We start from the raw sequence: 23,155 nt of genomic DNA, 5'->3' as shown, positions 1-23,155 counted from the left end.
ACTCCCTCAAACCTGCAACGGCAAGTGCCACGTACTTACAATGGTGGAAGCAACCACCGGGTGGCTGGAAACATATCCTGTGCCTCACGCCACCGCCTGGAACACTGTCCTGGGCCTTGAAAAGCAAGTCCTGTGGCAACATGGCACCCCAGAAAGAACAGAGTCAGACAATGGGACTCATTTCCGAAACAACCTTACAGACGCTTCAGCCAAAGAGCATGGTATTGAGTGGGTGTATCACATCCCCTATCATGCACCAGCCTCCGGGAAAGTTGAACGATACAATGGACTGTTAAAGACTACATTGAAAGCAATGGGCGCTGGGACATTCAAAAATTGGGATACGCATTTAGCAAAGGCCACCTGGTTAGTCAATACTAGGGGATCTGCCAACCAAGCTAGACCTGCCCAATCAACCTGTTACGTACTGTAGAAGGGGATAATGTTCCTGTAGTGCACATAAGAAACAGTCTGGGCTACTCCTGCCTCAGGAAAAGGCAAACCCATTCAGGGAATTGCTTTTGCTCAGGGACCTGGATGCACTTGGTGGGTAATGCAAAAGAACGGAGAGATCCGGTGTGTACCTCAAGGGGATTTAATACTGGGTGAGAATAGCCCATGAATTGAATTGTATCATGTTAATTACTATATAATACTGTATGTCATCACTACCATGATTACTATATACCCTAGACGAAAATAGCGATTAATTAGAATGTATGCAAAAGAGTGTAACCTGAGCGTGACATAAATGGTATGGAATAAGGGGTGGATAGATGTCCTGGTTTCAGTTAAGACAAAGTTAATTTTCTTCCTAGTAGCTGGTAGAATGCTATGTTTTGGCTTAGGATGAGAAGAGTGCTGATAACACCCCGATGTTTTAATTGTTGCAGAGCAGTGCTTATACTAAGCCAAGGACATCTCAGCTTCTTGCTCTGTCCTGCCAATGGGCAGGCTGGGGGTGTAGCAAGAGCTGGGAGGGGACAGACCCAGGACAGGTGACCCAAACTGGCCAAAGGAGTATTCCATACCATCTGACGTCATGCTAAACAATATATAGGGGTGGCTAGTTGGGGGAGGGGGGCCGGACTGCTCGGGGTTAGGCTGGGCATCGGTCAGCGGGTGGTGAGCAATTGCATTGTGCATCACTTGTTTGTACACATTATTAGTAGTAGTACTATTATCATCATTATTGTTATTATTATTACATGTATTGTTACTATTATTTTCCTGTCTTAATAAACTGTCTTTATCTCAACTCACGGGCTTCGCTTTCCCGTTTCTCTCCCATCCCAGACAGGGAAGGGGGGAGGGTGAGCAAACAGCTGTGTGGTGTTTAGCTGCCGGCCGGGTTAAACCACTACAGGTCCACAAATGCCAACAGGACATGAATGCACAGCAGCCCCAGCAGGGCTAATTGCAGACTTATCCTTCACAGATGAAAAAGGTGACCCTGCTCAGTCTCTTGATAATACTGCGCCTATCTTCTGAAGAGGATTCACAAAGAATGGCTTGATATATCTAGAGATTAAAATATAGCCCAAAAAGGTTAAAAATGTTATATTTGTAGATTCATTTATAACCCCAAAACAGAAGCATATGCCACTACATCCCCAAACCAAGTTAGCCAGCAACTGATACTAAATATCCCCCTATTAAGAGAATTCCAAGCACTTAAAATCCAGAAGGTTACAAGGCTCTACAGCCAGCAAAAGAGCAGGAAAAAGCTCCAAAAACAAAAGAAACTGTCTCCAACCCTGAAAAAGGCTACATCTTACATGCCCACTGCTGTTGTTTTCAGATACACCCTGGCACAGGGAACTTGGATGAAACATTTCCCCTAAACCCTGCTCCATCACTTTACCACCAATGTTGCAACCTTGATAATATTTGAAATACAGGTGAAGGCATAAGGTCACAATTGCAGTAAGCCCCGTAATTCTGCAAAAATCATAAGGGACCTAGAACCACAGAGAAAACACGCAAAATAACATCATTTGTTAACGACGACGTAAGAAGTTGTTAACAAAACAACAACTATCCATAAGCACGCTGTAAAAATTACTCACTTGAAGAAGAGCTGCATGCAGGAAAGGCACCTACTACTGCAAAGATTGCTTTACTCTCAAAGATCCTACGAGTTGTTACCTCAAAAAGACGTGCTTCTCTCTCTCAACTTGGAAACGCATCAGCCCGTACACTCTGACCCACCTAAAGAACCCTGCACGCTGGCAGGATGCAGCGGTGCTGCGGGATGGGGACATTTTCTGCCTCTGCAAGTGAATTCTGAAGCCTGCTGCACGCACTCAGGGATTTCCCCACAACACTGCGCTCATGGCATTAATGCATGCCATTACCAATGCTGCATGCATTAGTGGAGATGCACTTCACTTGGGCCATTGCCTTCTCTCCCAGCCTTGCCATTGTCCCCCCGGCACAGCTCTAACAAGCTTTGTTTCAGCCCCGTCCCCCATCTTACCTAGTTTAAAGCCCTCTCAATGAGCCCCACCAGCTCCTGGCCTAGGATCTGTTTCCCCCTCAGAGATAGGGAGATACGATTATGTAAGGGGCAATATCTGGGTAAATATGACAACCCTCACCCCTCCCCATCTACCCCCAAATGTACAGCTCCTCCAGGACGTACATGCAGGAGGAGCAGGCAAAAAAAGGCTAATTCAATTAAGGCTAATTTAATGGGCACCGTGTTTCTTCTTCAGCCTTGATTTTGTGGCTAGAACTGAGTCTTATATACAAAAGCAAGGCGCGATACAAAAGCAAGGCCGATACAAAACTAAGGCCGATACAACAATTTATCAAGTTCAGCAATCCCTTCAGCTTGCTATGTTACATCTTTTCTGTTTTATCCTCGTTGTTTCAAAGAGAAGAGAGAAGCCACAAAAGGCACTGTGTCCCTTAAGGTGGAGTCAATCTTCAACATTGACCCTTGCGGAAGGGGACAGGCAGGGCTCCACAGTGTGCTGAAGGGTGTTCCCCGGGGTATGGGACACGCTGGATGGCAAGAGACACAAGAGCAAACGGGGGCCTCAGCAGACCCTGAGAGGAGCCCGGTGCCCACAGGCAAGCTGACTTGAGGAAAAAGGACTCCACACTCAGTAAGACTGAAAAGCAGGTATGTTTATTCAGCGCTGGGCAGAACGGGGGGTAGTCCTACCAAAGACGTGCGCACCCGACGTGGCAACTTGCCTTGCTTATCTACAGCGAAGAGTTACATAGGCCTGAAGCTTCACATACTCATCACCTGTCCCCGTTTCGTCTTAAAATGAGTCCCAAGCAGTCATTGCTGGAAACTCCTCCCGTCTGCGCTTGCGCAGTGTGTCTTGGTGGAGGTCGTCGGGGGTCGTGGGGATGAAGGCAGTGAATCTTCCTCGTCACTGCTCCTTGACCTCTTGTCTCTGCGCAGACTCAGTTGCTCCTTGGCTCTTGTCCATCCGCAGGACCAGTTTCTGCCAGTTTCTTAAGACAGGCTCCCAGTCTTCGTGGGAGACTGACCTTGGGAAGGGGCCCACGGCTTCTTGCTTTAGGTAATTTGCACAATGCACCACCATTAGCAAAGACACTGAGTAGCATCCTAGCTTAATGCCGTCAGCGCTCTATCTCGACTCGGTGAGATTCCCCCACCTCCCTCTCTCCAAGCTGCCCCTGTGCCCCTGCAGGGGACACCCGCCCCTCCCCGAGTGGGCAGCGGGTCACAGAAGGGCCCTTTGTGACGTCATCGGGGCACTCCCCACTGCTGCCTATAAAAGCCAGAGCAGCCAGCCCCGGCCACCCAGTGTCCGGCACGGCTGTGACGGGACAGGGCAGGAGCACGAGGCTGCGGAGCAGTCCCCGAGCATAGCCCGCGTCTTCACTCAGTGCTGAGCCATTTCTGTGAGATGGCCTCTTCTCTACCCTCAGCCCGCAGGATGGGGGAGAGACGACCACCCAGTAGCCCCATGCTGGCCTGGGTGGAGCCCGAGGCTCGTCAGGAGAACACAGCTCCCAGTGAACACCATGAGCACGTCATGGAGCTGCTGTTGAACGGTGAGCGAGGGCTCCCGTCAGGGGGAGCAGGGCTGGGGCTAGGGAGCGGGGGGGCCAGCAAGAGCACCCTGCTCAGCGTCAGGACCAGCATGGCAGCCCAGCCCCCGGACACCCCCAGGGCGGTTGTGCCAGGGGAGCAAGCACGGGGCTGGAGGGAGGCCAGAGCTCCTTCCTCTCCTCCCTCCTGCCTTTGGCCACCCTCTACAACCCTCCTTCTTCTCCTGCCTTCTTAGAAGCTGACAAGTTAGCTGTCTACAAGAAAGAAGTGGAGAGCTTGCACAGCATTATGTCCTTCGTCAGCAGCACGCAACAGGTAGGTGTGGCCTTGCCATGGTGGCTGTGCCTGTGTCTCCTGAGGGTCGCGCAGCTCTGCTGCCAGGATGCTGGCGGGCTGCTGGCGAGGCAGAGCTGCCGCCCTCCAGGAGCCCCGCACAGCCCTGAGCCCCTCGAGGCTTTGGTCCTGCTGCCGGCCATGGGTCTCCCCTCTCACACTCCCCATTTTTCTCTCTGCCACCCGGCTGCCAGGATAAAGACCTGAAGATGAAGTTCCTACAGAGCATCATCAGCGTCTGCAGAACCGCCAGAAACTGCGGCCTGTGGAGCGGCCTCGATGCCTTCTGCAAGAAATACCAGCTGGCAGAGCATATTAAGGTGAGGGGACACCCCCTGGTGGCTCTGGGGGGGGTGCAAGGGCAGGCTGTGGGGACGGGACTCTCGAGGGCTTTGGCGGGGGCAAGCGCTGCGTGGACACTCAGCTGCCCCTGACGGCCTTGGGGCCATTGAGAAGCCCCGTCAGCAGCAGGGAGGTGGCAGGGCGGCCCTCTGGGTGCCACACCTGGCTGGGGGCACTGGTGCTCCACCGGCCCTTCTGACCTGGACCAGCTCTGCTGGCGCTGCCGAGCTGTGCCGCCCGATGCCCGGTGCCATCCCGGTTGTGCTCTGCAGGTGCTGCTGGAAGACGAGCCCTTGGACGTTCTGCACACAGCGGTGCAGCAGCAAGCCATGCTTGCACTTGGCCACTTGAGGTACGTGCCCAGCCCCTGCTCTGGCCCTGGGCCTGGCTTCCAGGCTTCCCCTGTCTAGGCAGCAGCCTGGCAGTGCCGGCCGCGGGGCCGCTGCTCGCCAAGCCTCGGGGCTTCTGGAAGGTGGAAGGCAGCCCCCATGGCAGGGACCGAGGCCCCGCAGTGCTGCGTCCTCCTCCCTGAGGCCCTGAGGCCCTGCTCCGTGACAACGTGACAACGAGGCCCCTTGCTTTCTTTGCAGCTATGTCAACTCAGTGCTGGAGGGCAAGAAGAAGAGCATCCTGCTCGTGTGCTTTAATAGCATATTCTTGCTTCCTTCACACGAGCATTTGGAGGGCCCAAGCCGTATCAGCTACTTGGAGGTATGTTCTGGGAGAGCTCTTGGAACACCCATCCCACTGGGTTGATCCCTGGCTGCTCTGTGCTGAGATCTGTACAGATCCTGGCAGAGGGAGAGGGACTGGAGATCCACTGCCACCCCTTTGTTGTCCTTGCAGACCCTGGACGCCATGGACCGCATGCTGGAGCTATTCATCAGAAATTCTCCTGTCTCCGGCTTCTGGGAGCTGCAGGACATCTTGCAGGTCTGCCACTTGCCAAGAGCGGGGTTCCCAGGGGCGCTTCCTCACCCGGAGGGAATTCAGCATCCACTCCGGAACGGGCAGGCCCTACTGCAGTGCCACGCACAGGCAGCACAGGGCAAGAAAGGTGCCCGCCTCCCTTGGGGGAACCGGGGGCTGCCCACTGAGGTCTTCTGGCAGCCCCGTATCCCCTGGCTGCAGACCTTTCCCCTCCACAGACTCCTCCTGTGTCGGAGAAAAGCCTTGCCCATGGCGCTCCTGGGCTTCCTTTGCGTCAACGCAGCGGCAGGAATTGGACCCCTCTTCCGAGGCACTGCACTGGTCACCACTGGTGCTGCTGCTGTCCACCTGCCTCCCTGTCCGCGGTGCTTTCCTCCCGAGATCGGAGGGCTGCGGGAGCCCAGCACTGATGCTCCTGCTTTAATGGGCATCAGCTCCCAGGGCAGACCAGCACTTTCTCCCCTCACAGATTCTGCTGCCCTTTGCCAACTCCCCCAGCGAAGCTATTTGCGAGAGGGCCGTGGGGAGGGCCGTGAAGCTGACCAGCTGGCTAGCCACAAGCTTCTCACCGGAGGTAAGGAGCCACGCACCCCTCCAGCCAGCCCACCTCCCCTTCCCCGCAGACCACATCAGCCTGCAGCTCAGGGGTGCTGCCGAGGCAAGCCCGGCTACAGACCCTCAGCTAGGGCTCAGCCCTGAAGCAAGGGCCTTCAGCCCTCCTTTGCCCATGGACCCCGATCCTGGGGGATGTTCCCAGTCCCTGAGAGCACTCTCGGGAGCCAGCTCTGCCCCCCGTCCTGTGCAGGCCTCAAGCGCCCAGGGAGCACGGTGGGAGAGCAGGCATGGCCGAGGCTGCTGACTCACCTGGGACCCAGCCCTGGGCACACTCTTGGCTCCAGGACTTTGGCCCCAGCTGCCTCCCACAGCACTTCCCTCCTTGTCTCCCTCGCCCAGGACCACAGCGCCGATGGAGGACCCACGAACGGATGCACAGAGTGCAATGTGCCGCTCCTGGGACAGTTGGTGGGATGGCTCCTCCTTTGCCACACTTGCAAGAACTGGCAGCTACGATGGGAGGCTTTGGATGCCCTTCATTACCTCTTCCGATTCCTCCAGAGAAACAGTAAGAGAAGCTGTGTTGGGCTTCCTTCCCCTCCAGACACAGGCACTGCCTGAGGCACTTGCTTCTTTTCCTAAGTAGTGCCAAGGAGCGCTCTTGTGGAGACCTCTAGAGCGGTCTTCCTAGACAGAGGATCCCTGTATGTACCCCTCGTATCCCTGCACTACAGCGCTCCAGCCCTTCGAGCCACCCCCCACACCTCAGTTAGGCCAAGAGCGTTTTAGTTGTGCGATTGCACGCAGGGCTCTCGTTCCTTTGCGTGTCCCAGGCTGGGAGCATTTGCATGCGTACCCCTGAGGCACACGTCACCCCTTGCTCTCTTGCCATCTCCGTTGCTCCCATCAGCTGTCTGCCTTTGCTTTCCATCTCTGTCCAACACTGCCTCCCTGGGCTCTGCAGCATCTCCGCCCTCCTCAGCCATTCCTACTCAAAAGCTCTTTTCGCCACTTGGTAAGCCTCCTAACAAAAGTGGCTTGTCCTTGTGAATCTTCTTCTTTTTGTCCCCCTCCGCTGCCGTGTTTAGGAAGAACAGCACCAGAAGATAATCAACAGCCTCAGGGGAAAGCTGAGGCCATACCCTGGCTTCCTTCGCCCACTACCACGGACATTGCCACGGTAATGACTTCCTCCCTTCCTGGCACACTTGTCCCAGCAGCAGCAGGAGACTTGTGGGAACACAGGGCTCCGGCATCAGTGCGGCTGGTGTGGCCTCGCTGTTCTGGCCCGCGCGGTCCTGCTGTCCCTGAGTAGGACCTCTCCAGAGGCGGTACTCCAGCCTCACAGCAGCAGCTCCTCCTGGCCCTCCTGGCCACCGGCAAGCCCCACATATCTGCAGGGCCAGCACCCTGGGCCCGTGCCTCCAACCCTGGTCCCTCACCCCGAGGGCTCTTCTCAGCCCCCACCACGCAGGGACTGCAGCCCCTGCTTCCTGCTTTCCCGTGGGCGCTGCTGCCAGCACGGCCAGGCATCTGTCTCCAGAGCTGCTCTCACCGCTCAGTTCTGCAGCACCATCGGGGCACTTGCTGCAACGTGTCTTACGTCCCTTCCTCCTTGCAGAACTTTGGAAAATACCTCCAGCAGTCTCAGAGGACAGACGTCATCCTCATGGTCATTGAAGCCCTGAGAGACTCCAACATATACGACAAGCAGGAGGCCGGCAGTGTGCTGGATATGGCCATCGAAGACCCTGCCTCCTGGCTGACCGACGTAAGTGGCCTGTAGTTGGATTGCCCTGCCCGTTAGCCCATGTCAGGCCCCGCTTCCTCCCTGCCACGTCCAGCCCTCTCAGGCACCTCAGGCAATCCCTGGAAGCCATCCCAGAGCGATGGGAAGGGCAGTTGTATGAGTAGTGGCTGAAAATACGTCTGCACTCCACTTTTGCCTCTCCAGGTGCCAGAGATCGTGAGGTGCATCTACAGACACGTGGAGTGCATCAACACGGCATCAGCCCGGCGCAGCCTGGACATCCTCATCCTCTGGCTGGCCAACCAGCGGCCAAGGGAGGTGGCCAGCACCCTGCTGCAGATCTCGCCATCATCTGACAGGCATGCCAACCTTCAGGGCTTCTTGTATGGGAGGGGAGGGGACAGGACACATCCGCCTGACACATCCACAGCAAACTGCACGCTGCGTTTCCAGAGCAGGGCCCTCCACGCCGCCATGCTTGCCAGCCGTGGTTCCTTGGCCACAGCCAGGGCAGCCAGAGCTGAGCAAGCCAGCCAGGATCCCTGCCACCACAGGGAACGTCATCTCTGCCCTCTCCTGCTTGCCTGGACAAGGCTCCCAGGGCACCCCAAGGGAGGGGGGCAGCAGGGCCAGGGCTGCAGGACAGCCTGGGGCCTGCGGGGCCTGTGCCGGCCACGGCGCTGGGGTGGAGTGTGCCCTGCTGACTGAGTGCTTCGTCCTTGCAGCACTGCCCTGGCCATGTGGGAAACCATGTTCTCCCAGAACCAGACGATGGAGAATGTCCTGAGGGAGACACTTAGCGTGCTCCAGGAGCAGAAGCTGCGCAGGCTGCCGAGCTTCATCCCTGACGACAACTGCATCCCTCACTTGGCGGTGAGTTACTGGACGAGGCCTTGCTCCTCTTCAGGGCCGTGTGTGTGCCTCTGCCCATCTACCCCCAAACTGGCAGCTCCTCCAGGACGTCCGTGCGGGAGGAGCAGGCAAAGAAAGGCTGCTGGGTGCTGCCAGGCACAGGGCACTCAGCGGCCCTGCGGCCCTCCACAGCCACAGCTGCCCCAGGACAGGCTGCCTGGCCCCGGGGCCCCTGGCCTGAGGCGCCGGGAGAGCCGGGAGCTGCCTGCAGCCTCTGACAGTCTCTCGATGGTGTGTTCCTTTCAGCTGCTGGCCCACCCAGATGTTGGAGAAGACGACTCGGGGGCCCTGCACCATCTCCAGAGGCTCTTGAAGCATCCCAACCGAGTGACGCACTCGCTGGTGCTCAGCGCTCTCCTCCGAGCGTCAGAGACACCTGTCATGGTGAGTAGGGCACACTACTGTGAAGGCCGGTGGGCCTTTGTCCTGAAGGTATCATGGCCTGCTCCCGGCCAGCTGGGAGAGCTCTGCTCTGCCCGCAGCTCTGTGGCGCAGAAGAAATGGCCAAGAAATGAGCTGGCCATGGAGGGGCCCAGCGGCTCTCTGGGGAGCTTTCCATGCATGCCACGTACCTTTTGGAGCGGGTCCGAAAAGGGGGCACAGAGTCTTTGCTCAGCTGCCCTCCTTTTCCTACCCTTGCTCCCCTCACATACGCAAGGGCTGCCCATGGCCATCGCCTGTGTGGTGGCTGCTGCCCGGTGCAACTCTCGTGCTGCCTCTGCGCGAGCAAGATGGCAGCCTGGTGCTCTGGCACCACAGGCTTCTGCCCAGGGTGGCCTTTCATCGTTTCACCAAACGGAAACTCTGTCCTTCCTCCAGGCAAGAAAACTTCCCGTGCTGCTGCCAGGCATCATTCAGGGCCTGCAGGTTGCCAGGGCTGACACCAAGATGAAGGCCCTGCTTCTCATCGGAAACGTGATGGACCACATGACGAGGAAGCAGGCCAGCTCCATCGCTCTGCAAGTGGCTGGGGACATCCTGCCACTGTTTAACGATGTAAGGCTGCTGCGGGACCTGAGCCCACAAATGGGCACTCTCATGACAGCTGCCCCCCGTGAAGGAGGCCTCTTACGTTCCCTCTAGTGGGGCTGCGTCCTTTCACTGTGGCTACAGATCTGGCCACAGCTCCTTTGAGCACACTCTGATTCTGTAGCACCTCCGTTCACGTCAGCCACCCTAACGCCCCTGCTCACCGCGGGCAGGGAGCAGCTCTTGCTGAAGTCTTCCTCTCTTCCTCCTACCAGGAGTGCAGCCAGCTGCAAGAGCTCTCCATCTGCCTCTACAACAAAGTGATGCAGACTGCGTTGTGGCGCCACAAGAGGCAGCTGAAGAAGGTCGTGCAGAGGAGCCTGCTCCCACTCTTTTTTCACCTGAGTGACCAGACCCAGAGCGTGGCCAAGGTGCGTATGGCATACCTGACTAGAGGGACTAGCAGACTGACACCACAGGGGTTGCCTGGGCGTCCGGCGACAGGGCTGAAGGCAACCGGGCACTTGGCACGTGCGTCCCCTCGGGGTGCAGCTAGCTCCCCTCCTTCCTTATGGCAAACGCAGTTCACACTCACCCCCCACTGCATTATCCCACCGTGGGCTGGGAAAGGCCTGCAGTCCTGCCAAGAGATGGGGGTTGCCAGGTCCCCTTCCCTGGGCTCTGGTGCCATCTCTCAGCCTCTGCTGCTCTGCAGGCCTCCCTGGAAGCCCTTGTCACCGCTGCAGACTTCCTGAAGAAGGAAAAACTCAAGCACCTGGCGCAGACAGAGCAGACCTGGAGGATCGCAGAGTGCTTGGTAAAGACAACAGCTCTCTCCATACCTCAAAACCCCAGCCCCACAGGGCTCGTGGCTGGGAGATGGGAATGGCCTGAGGGGAAGGGGGGGTGTTGGCAGGAGGGGGTGGTCTGTCCAGCTGGGCAGGGTCTGCAAGCCCCGTAACCTTGCGCTCTCTCCAGCTCGTGCAGAACAAGAGAAAGGTGGAGAAATACCTGCAGCAGAGCCTGCCGTACCTGCAGCACACTCAGGTCGCCTTGCGGGAGGCAGCCATCAGATTCATCGGTGAGCCACAGCCCCCAGGGTCCCTCTTTTGTCAGCCTTTGCCAGCCCCAGTGTCCCCAGAGTCCCCCCCGGGACTGGGTCCCCATGCAAGTGGGCCTGGGGGGCGCCTTGCAGGCTTCTGACAGCAGCTTTGTGCCTAGGTCTTGCCGCGCAGCACTGCAAGGACCAGAGCGAGAGGAAGATCCATGAAATCTGCGGCTGTGAGTGAGGGCAGCGGGGTGTGGGTCCACGACCGGTGGGGCAGGGGGCATTCACCTTTCTCAGAGGGAAGGGAGAAAGTTTGTATGGCCAAAAGCTCGGTTGGGGTTGAAGCTGGCCAGTACCGGGGTGGCTAAGAGAAAGGGCTTTTCTGGAGTATGTTCCAGGGTGGCAGGCTCTGCCCGCAGTCTCTGCAGACAGGTGGGTTTCATTTCTGCTCTGTTGCTCTCCATTGCAGTCCTCCAGCCCTTGCAGAATGACGAGGAGGAAAGTGTTGTGTCTCTGGCCACTCAGACCATCTTCATCCTGACATGTCCAAGGGAGCAGCTGACATCGGGCTGGTGCCGGCGGGCACTGTGCTGCTGCCTCTCCTAAGCCAGGGAGAGGCACAAAACCTTCAAACGCCTGCATTCCATTAAAACTCCAACAACACGTGCAGGGCCGGGGAATCCTTTGCATGGTGTGCTGAGCATTCCAGCCTCTACCGTAGTGGGCAGCCGTAAGGGTTTTAGGTGGTGTGGTGGGGAATGGCTTAGGAGAGGTGGCTTGTGGAAAACGGACTCCACAATCCATAAGACTGTAAAGTAGGTGTGTTTATTCAGCGCTGGGCGGCACGGGGGTAGTCCCCCTGTGAGAAACAAAGTTGCTCACAAATACCAAAAACAAATATCAGCTGGTATTTGTTGCAGAAGGCATCGAGGCCGCACCACAGGCCACAGTTTCTGGCAGTTCTGCAGACGCTGATGATGCTCCTTAGGAACTTCATCTTCAGGTCTTTATCCTGGCAGCCGGGTGGCAGAGAGAACAACGGGGAGTGTGAGAGGGGAGACCCATGGCCGGCAGCAGGACCAAAGCCTCGAGGGGCTCAGGGCTGTGCGGGGCTCCTGGAGGGCGGCAGCTCTGCCTCGCCAGCAGCCCGCCAGCATCCTGGCAGCAGAGCTGCGCGACCCTCAGGAGACACAGGCACAGCCACCATGGCAAGGCCACACCTACCCGTTGTGTGCTGAGGACGAAGGCCAGGATGCTGTGCAAGCTCTTCGCTTCTTCCTGGTAGACAGCTAAGCTGTCAGCTTCTAAGAAGGCTGGAGAAGAAGGAGGGTTGTAGAGGGTGGCCAAAGGCAGGAGGGAGCAGAGGAAGGAGCTCTGGCCTCCCTCCAGCCCCGTGCTTGCTCCCCTGGCACAACCTCCCTGGGGGTGTCCGGGGGTTGGGCTGCCATGCTGGTCCTGACGCTGAGCAGGGTGCTCTTGCTGGCCCCCCCGCTCCCTAGCCCCAGCCCTGCTCCCCCTGACGGGAGCCCTCGCTCACCGTTCAACAGCAGCTCCATGACGTGCTCATGGTGTTCACTGGGAGCTGTGTTCTCCTGACCAGCCTCGGCCTCCACCCAGGCCAGCATGGGGCTACTGGGTGGTCGTCTCTCCCCCATCCTGCGGGCTGAGGGTAGAGAAGAGGCAATCTCACAGAAATGGCTCGGTGCTGTGTGAAGACGCGGGCTATGCTCGGGGACTGCTCCGCAGCCTCGTGCTCCTGCCCTGTCCCGTGCAAATTACCTAAAGCGAGAAGCCGTGGGCCCCTTCCCAAGGTCAGTCTCCCACGAAGACTGGGAGCCTGTCTTAAGAAACTGGCAGAAACTGGTCCTGCGGATGGACAAGAGCCAAGGAGCAACTGAGTCTGCGCAGAGACAAGAGGTCAAGGAGCAGTGACGAGGAAGATTCACTGCCTTCATCCCCACGACCCCCGACGACCTCCACCAAGACACACTGCGCAAGCGCAGACGGGAGGAGTTTCCAGCAATGACTGCTTGGGACTCATTTTAAGACGAAGCGGGGACAGGCTATGAATAGGTACGGGCGCGTTGTGAAGCTTCAGGCCTACGTAACTCTTTGCTGCAGATAAGCAAGGCAAGTTGCCACGTCGGGTGCGCACGTCTTTGGTGGGACTATCCCCCGCTCTGCCCTGCGCTGAATAAACATTCGTACTTTACAATCCTACTGACTGGGGAGTCAATGGGGACGCCTTGGGGGGTCTCATTTGGGGCCGGGGTCACTGGTAAAGGTCAAGAAGAGGTCAGGGGCCGGGGGTCAGGCTCGCAGAGCGGGACCAGGCCCCGTCTCCATGGCGACCGCTCTGCTCCGGCCCCCACAATGCGCCCCGCGCCGCTGCCCACTCAGAATCGGGTCCGGCTGTGATTGACAGCGGAGAGGCGTGACCACAGAAGGGCCGAAGGGGCGGGACCGCAGGAGGCTCCTCCACGAATCGGATCGCGGGGGCCCCGGCGAGGGGCGGGCCGCGCGGTCCAATGGGATCGGCGTCCGGGCCGCGCCTCGGGGCGAGCTCAGCCAATAGCGGCCGACGCGGATGGCGGCCAATAGCAGCGCTTCGTGGGCGGGCCGAAGGGGCCGGTGGGGCCCAATGGGCGGCGGGCGCCGCGCGGCTGCGCACTGAGCGCCCGGGCGGCGGAGCGGTGCCGCGGGCGGAGGGCGGCCGCCATGGAGCAGGGCTACGGCGGTAAGTGCGGGGCCGGCCCCGGCCCGCGGCGCCTCCCCGGCCGTCCCGCCGCCTCCCCGGCCGGGCTCGGGCGTTTGGCGGCGGCTTCAGCGGCCGCTTCGGGGCAGGGAGATGTTGGGCCCGCCTCCCGTGAGGGGGCGCCGCAGCCTATTGGCCGAGCGGCGCGTCGTTCAGCGGAGGGAGCCCGCTGATTGGCGGGCGCAGCTGTGAGGCGCCGGGAGGTGGGGGCGGCCGAGGGGGGAGGGAGAGGCCTGGGGGGGGTGGGGAGGGGGAGGGACATGACGGCGGGGGGGGGTGTCTGGTGCTACCCCTCATCCTCTCCTTTTCCCGGTCGTCCCCCCGGTTCCTGTCCGGTTGGCGGAAATGGAGCCGGGCCATTTCTGAAGACGCCACAAAATGGCGGCCGCGCGGCCCCGCCCCCTGCCCCTGGCGCCCGGTATCCCCTTCCCCCCCCCTTAAACCAGCCCCCTCTTGCCCCCTTCCCCCTCTTGCCCTCCCCCTTTTTGCCCCCATCCGTCTGCCCTTCCCCTCATACCCCCTCTTTTTACCCTACCACTTGTACCCTATTTCCTCCTTTCCTCCTCCCCCCCTTTTTACCCTTTCCTTTTACCCCCCACCCCACCAGGGGTATCCAGCCAGTCCCGTTTTTTTAGGGGGGAGCCTCTCGGCTGGAGGGGAGGGCAGCCCAACACAGCTTCTCTTACTGTTTTTCAGGATGAATCGGAAGAGGTAATGAAGAGCATCCAAAGCCTCCCATCGTAGCTGCCTATTCTCGCAAGTGTGGCAAAGGAGGAGCCATCCCACCAACTGCCCCAGGAGTGTGAGAGGGGAGACCCATGGCCGGCAGCAGGACCAAAGCCTCGAGGGGCTCAGGGCTGCGCAGCGCTTGCCCCCGCCAAAGCCCTCGAGAGTCCCGTCCCCACAGCCTGCCCTTGCACCCCTTCCAGAGCCACCAGGGGGTGTCCCCTCACCTTAATATGCTCTGCCAGCTGGTATTTCTTGCAGAAGGCATCGAGGCCGCTCCACAGGCCGCAGTTTCTGGCAGTTCTGCACACACTGATGATACTCCTTAGGAACTTCATCTTCTGGCTTTTATCCTGGCAGCCGGGTGGCAGAGAGACCAACGGGGAGTGTGAGAGGGGAGACCCATGGCCGGCAGCAGGACCAAAGCCTCGAGGGGCTCAGGGCTGTGCGGGGCTCAGGGAGGAGGATGCAGCACTGCGGGGCCTCGGTCCCTGCCATAGGGACTGCCTTCCACCTTCCAGAAGCCCCGAGGCTTGGCGAGCAGTGGCCCCGTGGGATACGGAGCTGCCAGAAGACCTCAGTGGGCAGCCCCCGGTTCCCCCAAGGGAGGCGGGCACCCTTCCTGCCCTGTGCTGCCTGTGCGTGGCACTGCAGTAGGGCCTGTCCGTTCCGGAGTGGATGCTGAATTCCCTCCGGGTGAGGAAGCGCCCCTGGGAAGCCCGCTCTTGGCAAGTGGCAGACCTGCAAGATGTCCTGCAGCTCCCAGAAGCCGGAGACAGGAGAATTTCCGATGAACAGCTCCAGCATGTTGTCCATGGCATCCAGGGTCTGCAAGGACAACAAAGGGGTGGCAGTGGATCTCCAGTCCCTCTCCCTCTGCCAGGATCTGCACAGATCTCAGCACAGAGCAGCCAGGGATCAACCCAGAGGGACGGGTGTTCCAAGAGCTCTCCCAGAGCATACCTCCAAGTAGTTGATGCGGCTTGGGCCCTCCAAATGCTCATGTGAGGGCAGCAGGAATACACTGTTGAAAGAGGTGAGCAGGATGCTCTTCTTCCTGCCCTCCAGCGCTGACTTGACATAGCTGCAAAGAAAGCAAGGGGCCTCATTGTCACGTTGTCACGGAGCAGGGCCTCAGGGCCTCAGGGAGGAGGACGCAGCACTGCGGGGCCTCGGTCCCTGCCATGGGGGCTGCCTTCCACCTTCCAGAAGCCCCGAGGCTTGGCGAGCAGCGGCCCCGCGGCCGGCACTGCCAGGCTGCTGCCTAGACAGGGGAAGCCTGGAAGCCAGGCCCAGGGCCAGAGCAGGGGCTGGGCACGTACCTCAAGTGGCCAAGTGCAAGCATGGCTTGCTGCTGCACCGCTGTGTGCAGAACGTCCAAGGGCTCGTCTTCCAGCAGCACCTGCAGAGCACAACCGGGATGGCACCGGGCATCGGGCGGCACAGCTCGGCAGCGCCAGCAGAGCTGGTCCAGGTCAGAAGGGCCGGTGGAGCCCCAGTGCCCCCAGCCAGCTGTGGCACCAGAGGGCCGCCCTGCCACCTCCCTGCTGCTGACGGGGCTTCTCAATGGCCCCAAGGCCGTCAGGGGCAGCTGAGTGTCCACGCAGCGCTTGCCCCAATTTCCAGTGGAAAATGCTGCCTCAAGGAATGATCAACTCGCCTATCTGCCAGATCACAGTGGATCGGGCACTGGCGCCAGTTTGGTGCAGTGACCCGACCGTGACTCAGAATAAAACTAATGAAAACTGAGTTTCTGTTCACAGGAACGGATCATCGGACACCCCCGTAATCTGTATACCCTGGTGACAAGACAATAAGTCAGCAAGCGTCCTGTCTAAGCCTGAGAGTTCCACACTGGCAGAATCCAGACGACAGCAAAGCGGCCTCCGTGGGTGGGGGGCTGTGATGCCTTTGTATGATCTTATCTTTGGACCTTGTATACTAAATAAGCTTGTGTTGTTTGTTAAAAGCTGGTTAGAGAAAGTTTACATTATGTTGGTAGAACACCAACAACTACTTTAAGAGTGTATTTACTCAGGGTTACCAGTTACCTCCTAGTTTTCTCCTGGTTATTGTGCCTTATGTTTTTTATTTAAGTTATGATGTCTACGTCTTAAGATTGTTATATTTTAGCTAATTTGGTTGTGCATAGGGAGGGGGGAAATGTGGGTAGTTAGGGTCTGGCGGCCGGAAGATGTCGCGCTGTACGGAAAGGTGGAGCCCGTCCCTTGATGGACAGTAGCGTGTGGGCTGTGATGTAAGCAAGCGGAAGAGGCGCTATGGGCCTCGGGTCTATAACCCCATGTGACTCGACAATAAACGCCATTTGCCATCCAGCACGTTGGTGTCTGTGAGCCGATGGACCGAGCGGCCTGGGGTTGGTCGCCGTGCCGTTCCTGAACCAGGTCGCCACTGCCCCCTGAAGGCAACACTCCTCTTCCAGCAGCACCTGCAGAGCACAACCGGGATGGCACCGGGCATCGGGCGGCACAGCTCGGCAGCGCCAGCAGAGCTGGTCCAGGTCAGAAGGGCCGGTGGAGCCCCAGTGCCCCCAGCCAGCTGTGGCACCAGAGGGCCGCCCTGCCACCTCCCTGCTGCTGACGGGGCTTCTCAATGGCCCCAAGGCTGTCAGGGGCAGCTGAGTGTCCATGCAGCGCTTGCCCCCGCCAAAGCCCTCGAGAGTCCCGTCCCCACAGCCTGCCCTTGCACCCCTCCCAGAGCCACCAGGGGGTGTCCCCTCACCTTAATATGCTCTGCCAGCTGGTATTTCTTGCAGAAGGCATCGAGGCCGCTCCACAGGCCGCAGTTTCTGGCGGTTCTGCAGACGCTGATGGTGCTCCTTAGGAACTTCATCTTCAGGTCTTTATCCTGGAAGCCGGGTGGCAGAGAGACCAACGGGGAGTGTGAGAGGGGAGACCCATGGCCGGCAGCAGGACCAAAGCCTCGAGGGGCTCAGGGCTGTGCGGGGCTCCTGGAGGGCGGCAGCTCTGCCTCGCCAGCAGCCCGCCAGCATCCTGGCAGCAGAGCTGCGCGACCCTCAGGAGATACAGGCACAGCCACCATGGCAAGGCCACACCTACCTGTTGCGTGCTGCTGACGAACGACAGAGTGCTGTCCAAGCTCTTCGCTTCTTTCTTGTAGACAACTAAGCTGTCAGCTTCTAAGAAGGCAGGAGAAGAAGGAGGGTTGTAGAGGGTGGCCAAAGGCAGGAGGGAGCAGAGGAAGGAGCTCTGGCCTCCCTCCAGCCCCGTGCTTGCTCCCCTGGCACAACCTCCCTGGGGGTGTCCGGGGGCTGGGCTGCCATGCTGGTCCTGACGCTGAGCAGGGTGCTCTTGCTGGCCCCCCCGCTCCCTAGCCCCAGCCCTGCTCCCCCTGACGGGAGCCCTCGCTCACCGTTCAACAGCAGCTCCATGACGTGCTCATGGTGTTCACTGGGAGCTGTGTTCTCCTGACCAGCCTCGGCCTCCACCCAGGCCAGCATGGGGCTACTGGGTGGTCGTCTCTCCCCCATCCTGCGGGCTGAGGGTAGAGAAGAGGCAATCTCACAGAAATGGCTCGGTGCTGTGTGAAGACGCGGGCTATGCTCGGGGACTGCTCCGCAGCCTCGTGCTCCTGCCCTGTCCCGTGCAAATTACCTAAAGCGAGAAGCCGTGGGCCCCTTCCCAAGGTCAGTCTCCTACGAAGACTGGGAGCCTGTCTTAAGAAACTGGCAGAAACTGGTCCTGCGGTTGGACAAGAGCCAAGGAGCAACTGAGTCTGCGCAGAGACAAGAGGTCAAGGAGCAGTGACGAGGAAGAGTCACTGCCTTCATCCCCACGACCCCCGACGACCTCCACCAAGACACACTGCGCAAGCGCAGATGGGAGGAGTTTCCAGCAATGACTGCTTGGGACTCATTTTAAGACGAAGCGGGGACAGGCTATGAATAGGTACGGGCGCGTTGTGAAGCTTCAGGCCTACGTAACTCTTTGCTGCAGATAAGCAAGGCAAGTTGCCACGTCGGGTGCGCACGTCTTTGGTGGGACTATCCCCCGCTCTGCCCTGCGCTGAATAAACATTCGTACTTTACAATCCTACTGACTGGGGAGTCAATGGGGACGCCTTGGGGGATCTCATTTGGGGCCGGGGTCACTGGTAAAGGTCAAGAAGAGGTCAGGGGCCGGGGGTCAGGCTCGCAGAGCGGGACCAGGCCCCGTCTCCATGGCGACCGCTCTGCTCCGGCCCCCACAATGCGCCCCGCGCCGCTGCCCACTCAGAATCGGGTCCGGCTGTGATTGACAGCGGAGAGGCGTGACCACAGAAGGGCCGAAGGGGCGGGACCGCAGGAGGCTCCTCCACGAATCGGATCGCGGGGGCCCCGGCGAGGGGCGGGCCGCGCGGTCCAATGGGACCCCCCCCCGCTCGGGGGGAGGAGGTGGAAGAGGGTGGATGGGGGGGAAGGTGCTTTTGGTTTCTTTCCTTTGTTTCTCACTTCTCTATTATCCTATATATATATAGGATAATAAATAGAGAGCTACATATATAGAACAAAAATATCAAATAAAAGTACTTAAATATATTTAAGAAAGGTCAAATAAACAAATTTATTTAAAATATCTTAAAATACGTATATATTACATTTTATATACCTATATGAGATACTATTTACTAAATTGCTTACAAATAACAGAACAGTGTGCAACAAAAGCCTTTGGAGAGTAAAAAGTATGTTGAAGACTACGTGTCGGACCAGAAGGCTGAGATTTCTTTCTTAATTTCCTAGTAAGAAAAAAAAAAGACAAAATTATGACTCAAACTACTATCACTGATCCGGGGCACAATCAAATGCAAACACGTCCCCTATTCATTCATAAGTGAAGGATTGAGACCAAAAACACAACTTCATGATGAAAGCGCCCAAGTGGACTAAATAATTAAGTAAACAGGTACAACTTTGGAAATGAAAGGTTTGGTTATAGAACTAACTACTTGGTGGTATCATCCTGACCATATATATCCAGTACCAGATTTGCCCTCTATGGAACAAGGCAGTGTCTCCACATATCACTCTTTTGTTCAAGTTGTCATTTTTTTTTTCCCTATAAAGTTGGACTTTGCCATGGTAGCACTAATGTTGAATTTAAGTTCTCACCTCTGTATTTAGCAATTTGAAGAGGAACTCTCTGTCAAAGCGTCCTGGTCTTCGTAAAGCAGGATCTATAGAATCCAGTCTGTTGGTAGCTCCGATTACCACAATCTCCCCTCTGTTATCTATGCTGTCCATAAGCGTCAGAAGAGTTGAAACAATGGAACTAATAGAAAAATATAGGTTTTACTTACCGGTTCAGTAAATTTTGTTCCATTCCACATGACTTTCTTCCATAAGTAGTCATAATGGACAAGCTTTTTAAGGACAAGACTCATTTTAAGACATAAAAAATAGGTAAGTTAACACAGACCACTTGCTGATATCAGGCTTAGTAAATTGGTTTCAACTATCGTTTAGAATCACCTGTTTTGGCATTGAGTTACAAGTTTTCAGGATAAATTAACGTGTTCACAGTAAATTAAACAGGTCATCATCCTTTTTTTTTTTTTTTTCATTCCCCAAAGATCAAGCAGATTTTATGTAGGTGCAAAACTGTAATACCTATGAATGTCAGAATTGCATGGAAGTGTGTAGGATAACCCGACCGAAAGCCCCGGGACAAACGGACACAACGACCAGCGTTCTGTGCCGTAAGCCAATTTATTGCTGCGTGACAGTATCTTATATAGTGTTAAAACGTCCCACCCAGGAACCCAGGACCCCTCCCACTGTGCTCGCAGGCACCCCAGACCCCTCCTTTTGTGCACGCAGGCACAACCCAGAATAATCCCACATCTCCCCCCTCTTTATGCAGTAATGTACCCCCTTTAACCCGTTACGCTAAGCGTGATTTAATCATAACTACTTAGAGACAAGTATCTGTCCCAGGAGCAAGCGGTGGCAATGGGAACCCTTCATGATTTTTGGTGAGAATGGTCAGCATGCTGTGATTCATTGTACTGCTTCTATCTGTTTTTGCTTTAATACATGCATATACTAGCCCTATCACAATGAATACTATTACCAGTAGCAATATTGTTTGCAAAAGCGATTTAAGCCATCCTTCTAGCTGAAAGCCTAACCCCTCGAGAGTTGCCCCCAGCCAATTCTGTTCTGCGTCACGCTGCTCTTCTTTTATTTTGTCTTCCACACAATTGCGTCCCCGGCAGAACGGCTTCTTTTCCGTCCTCCGTTGCATGCGTGGTGCCGTCTGATGACAAGTGTGTTTCATGTGTCAGATTGATACCTGCCTGCACGGTGGCATTGATATGGATGGTAGTCAGCTTTCTTCCCTGGCAAGTAACAGGCGGGAACAACCCACGAAGTGTCCCGTTGAGTACTGGCTCAGCAGACCGTAGGTTGTAAGCGTATGGCGTTGGAAACAGCAGAGCGGTCCAGTAGCCCACAGCATACTCCTGCCAGTAGCCCCTGTACACTGCAGGGCACAAGGCGAGGACAAGCAGGAGTCGCTTTGTTCGAGCCCACTCTATAGCGAGGGCAAGGAGTTCATCCCATTGTGGAAATGCAACGTGGGGCACAGACACGTAGCCAAAAAGCAGTAGGCGCTGCAGCTGGCCCTGATGTAGAATAATAATAGCTCCCTGTACCAATCGTTTTCCCGCCCGAGACTGGATGGCGGACTTGTCCACCCCTGCTCGATGGGGGTTGGGACCCACGCTTGCAGCTGAGACGGCAGGTCCCTTTTCGTCCCGGCATTGGCGTTTCCCAACTGCCCATCCCTTTTTCCCTCTTTCACTTCCCCTTTGCATTGTGAGCACTCCCGAGCACGGTGGCCAGACCGCCCACACACCCAACAATGAACACGGCTGACTTCGACCACAGGTTCCCTTTTCTTGGGACATTCACGAGCTACGTGACCACGCTGTCCGCAGCGAAAACAACCACCAGGATGCGTCTGGAGGGCAGACGTGACTCCCGCCATCTGCTCACTGAGAGCAGCGGCAAGAGGTTGCATCTCCTGAGCCTTGCCAAATGCACAGCCACGAGCGATCAGCTCGCCCGCGCTTGCTGAAGCCGGAAGCGCTGCAAGAGCAGCTTTGAATTCAGGCTGAGCTCCTGTCCTTAAGCATTCCCTCAAAACAACATCTTGTGCTTCCGGTGGTAAATTACTGCTTGCCACAGCTGTCTGCACCCTGTCTGCAAAACGCCCAAAATGTTCCTCAGGTTTTTGCCGAATATGCAGATAACTGGGAGTCGGGCTAACTACAGCATTCATCCGCTCTAATGCCCTACGACCCAAATCGGCGGCGGCAATAAGCACAGCTTGCGGCAGCAACAATTGTTCCTGAGGAGTATTCCACCGCCCTCGTCCCAACAACGCTTCCCCAGACATGCCATGTAAAGGATCCTGGGGGTTCGCCCATGCACGCGCCATTAACACTTCACCTTCCTCTTCTAGCAAAGACTCAAACATGGGTACCTGCGCTGCCGTCAGGCAGGCTCGGGCAACCTGCCGCCAGTCAAACATCAGGGGCCCTTGCAAGGCCACCGCATCCAACAAAACCTGTGTCTGTGGGCTAGAGAACCCACCCTCCTGTACAGCCTTTTTTAACTGTAGCAGCATCTTATAGTCTACCGGCTGCCACTGACGTCCCTGAGACCCTGCGAAAACAGGAAAACACCCTATCCGCACAGGACTTGGCGTTATTTCACAACCCGAGAGAAGACATTCTCTCGCACTAATAGTCCATTTTTCTCTTGCCTTTTGCACCTCCTCGCGGATGTGCATCGACTGCCGCGGGGTAACCTGTCGAGGATCTCGAGACTCCTCATCTGTTGAACTCTCACTATCCACTCGTTCTCTCTCTCGGGGCGTAGCACCCGACGGAACAGGAACGCGACACACGGACGATGGTAAGGGCTTCTCCGAAAAAGACTCCACCCGCGCTTCCCCCCCCTCCCGCTCTCCAGGGTCAAACACGGGGGGGGCTGCATACAGCGGCGGCCGGAGGGAGTCCGAAAACGCCGGCGCTTGCCCAGATGCCACCCCTGCCCCTTCTGGACTCCCAGCAGGGAACAGAATAAGGGAGCCCTTCTTATTTACCCCCCAAAAGGACCCATCCGATAAAGTATGTACTGTGCTCCCTTCCGCTGGAGGGGCACTGGGTGTTGCTATTCCTTCATGATCCAACCGAACTCGCAGGGGGGCCACAAAAGGTTTCCCACCCTCTTCTTTCTCCTGCTCCACGTTATTTTCATCCCCCAATCGAGCCTCCTCCTTCACCTGCTCTGACCCTTCCTTTAGATTGTTTTTTATCGGCAGCTCCATAGGAGCTTGCTTATTCTCACTGTCCCCATCGGACAAAAGCATACGGTGCACAGTAGCCCATAGGCATGCCTCGTTGGCTACCTTTTCCAAAACCGCTCGCACCGACCCATAGGTTGGTAATAAAGTCAGCACCTCTTTGTTCCCGATGCAGGCGCTATCAAATAAATCCCGTCCCACCGTTTCTAAAACGGTCTGTCTCAGGCAATGGACAGGAGACTTTGCCAGATTCCGGCGTGTCACCCAGAGCAAGAGGGACTGTACGTCCTTCTTTCGTAGTGTTATCCCTACTTCCTTGGCCAAGGATTTAACAGTACTCACCACCTCATCGACTCCAGGCCCCATGGCCACCCGCGTACCTAGCACGTACGCACCGCGCCTAACTCGCGCCGCGCCTAACTCGCGCCAACCGGTTGCACGTCGGGGTTCGTATCACGTCGGG

At 57.2% G+C, this 23,155-nt stretch overlaps 1 long non-coding RNA gene across 1 annotated transcript; it reads left to right on the top strand.

Annotated features, from left to right (window-relative positions):
• Window positions 1-13,499: 13,499 nt before the first annotated feature.
• Window positions 13,500-16,695, top strand: LOC311220532. The gene is made up of 2 exons (XR_014619227.1): window positions 13,500-13,615; window positions 14,330-16,695. It is a non-coding gene; the product is annotated as an uncharacterized lncRNA (long non-coding RNA).
• Window positions 16,696-23,155: the final 6,460 nt, after the last annotated feature.

Source organism: Netta rufina, assembly GCF_964035555.1.
Source record: "Netta rufina genome assembly, chromosome: 32".
Lineage (NCBI taxonomy): Eukaryota > Metazoa > Chordata > Aves > Anseriformes > Anatidae > Netta > Netta rufina.
The sequence above is the reverse complement of the archived record's forward strand: the minus strand, read 5'-3'. Positions and strand labels throughout refer to the sequence as shown.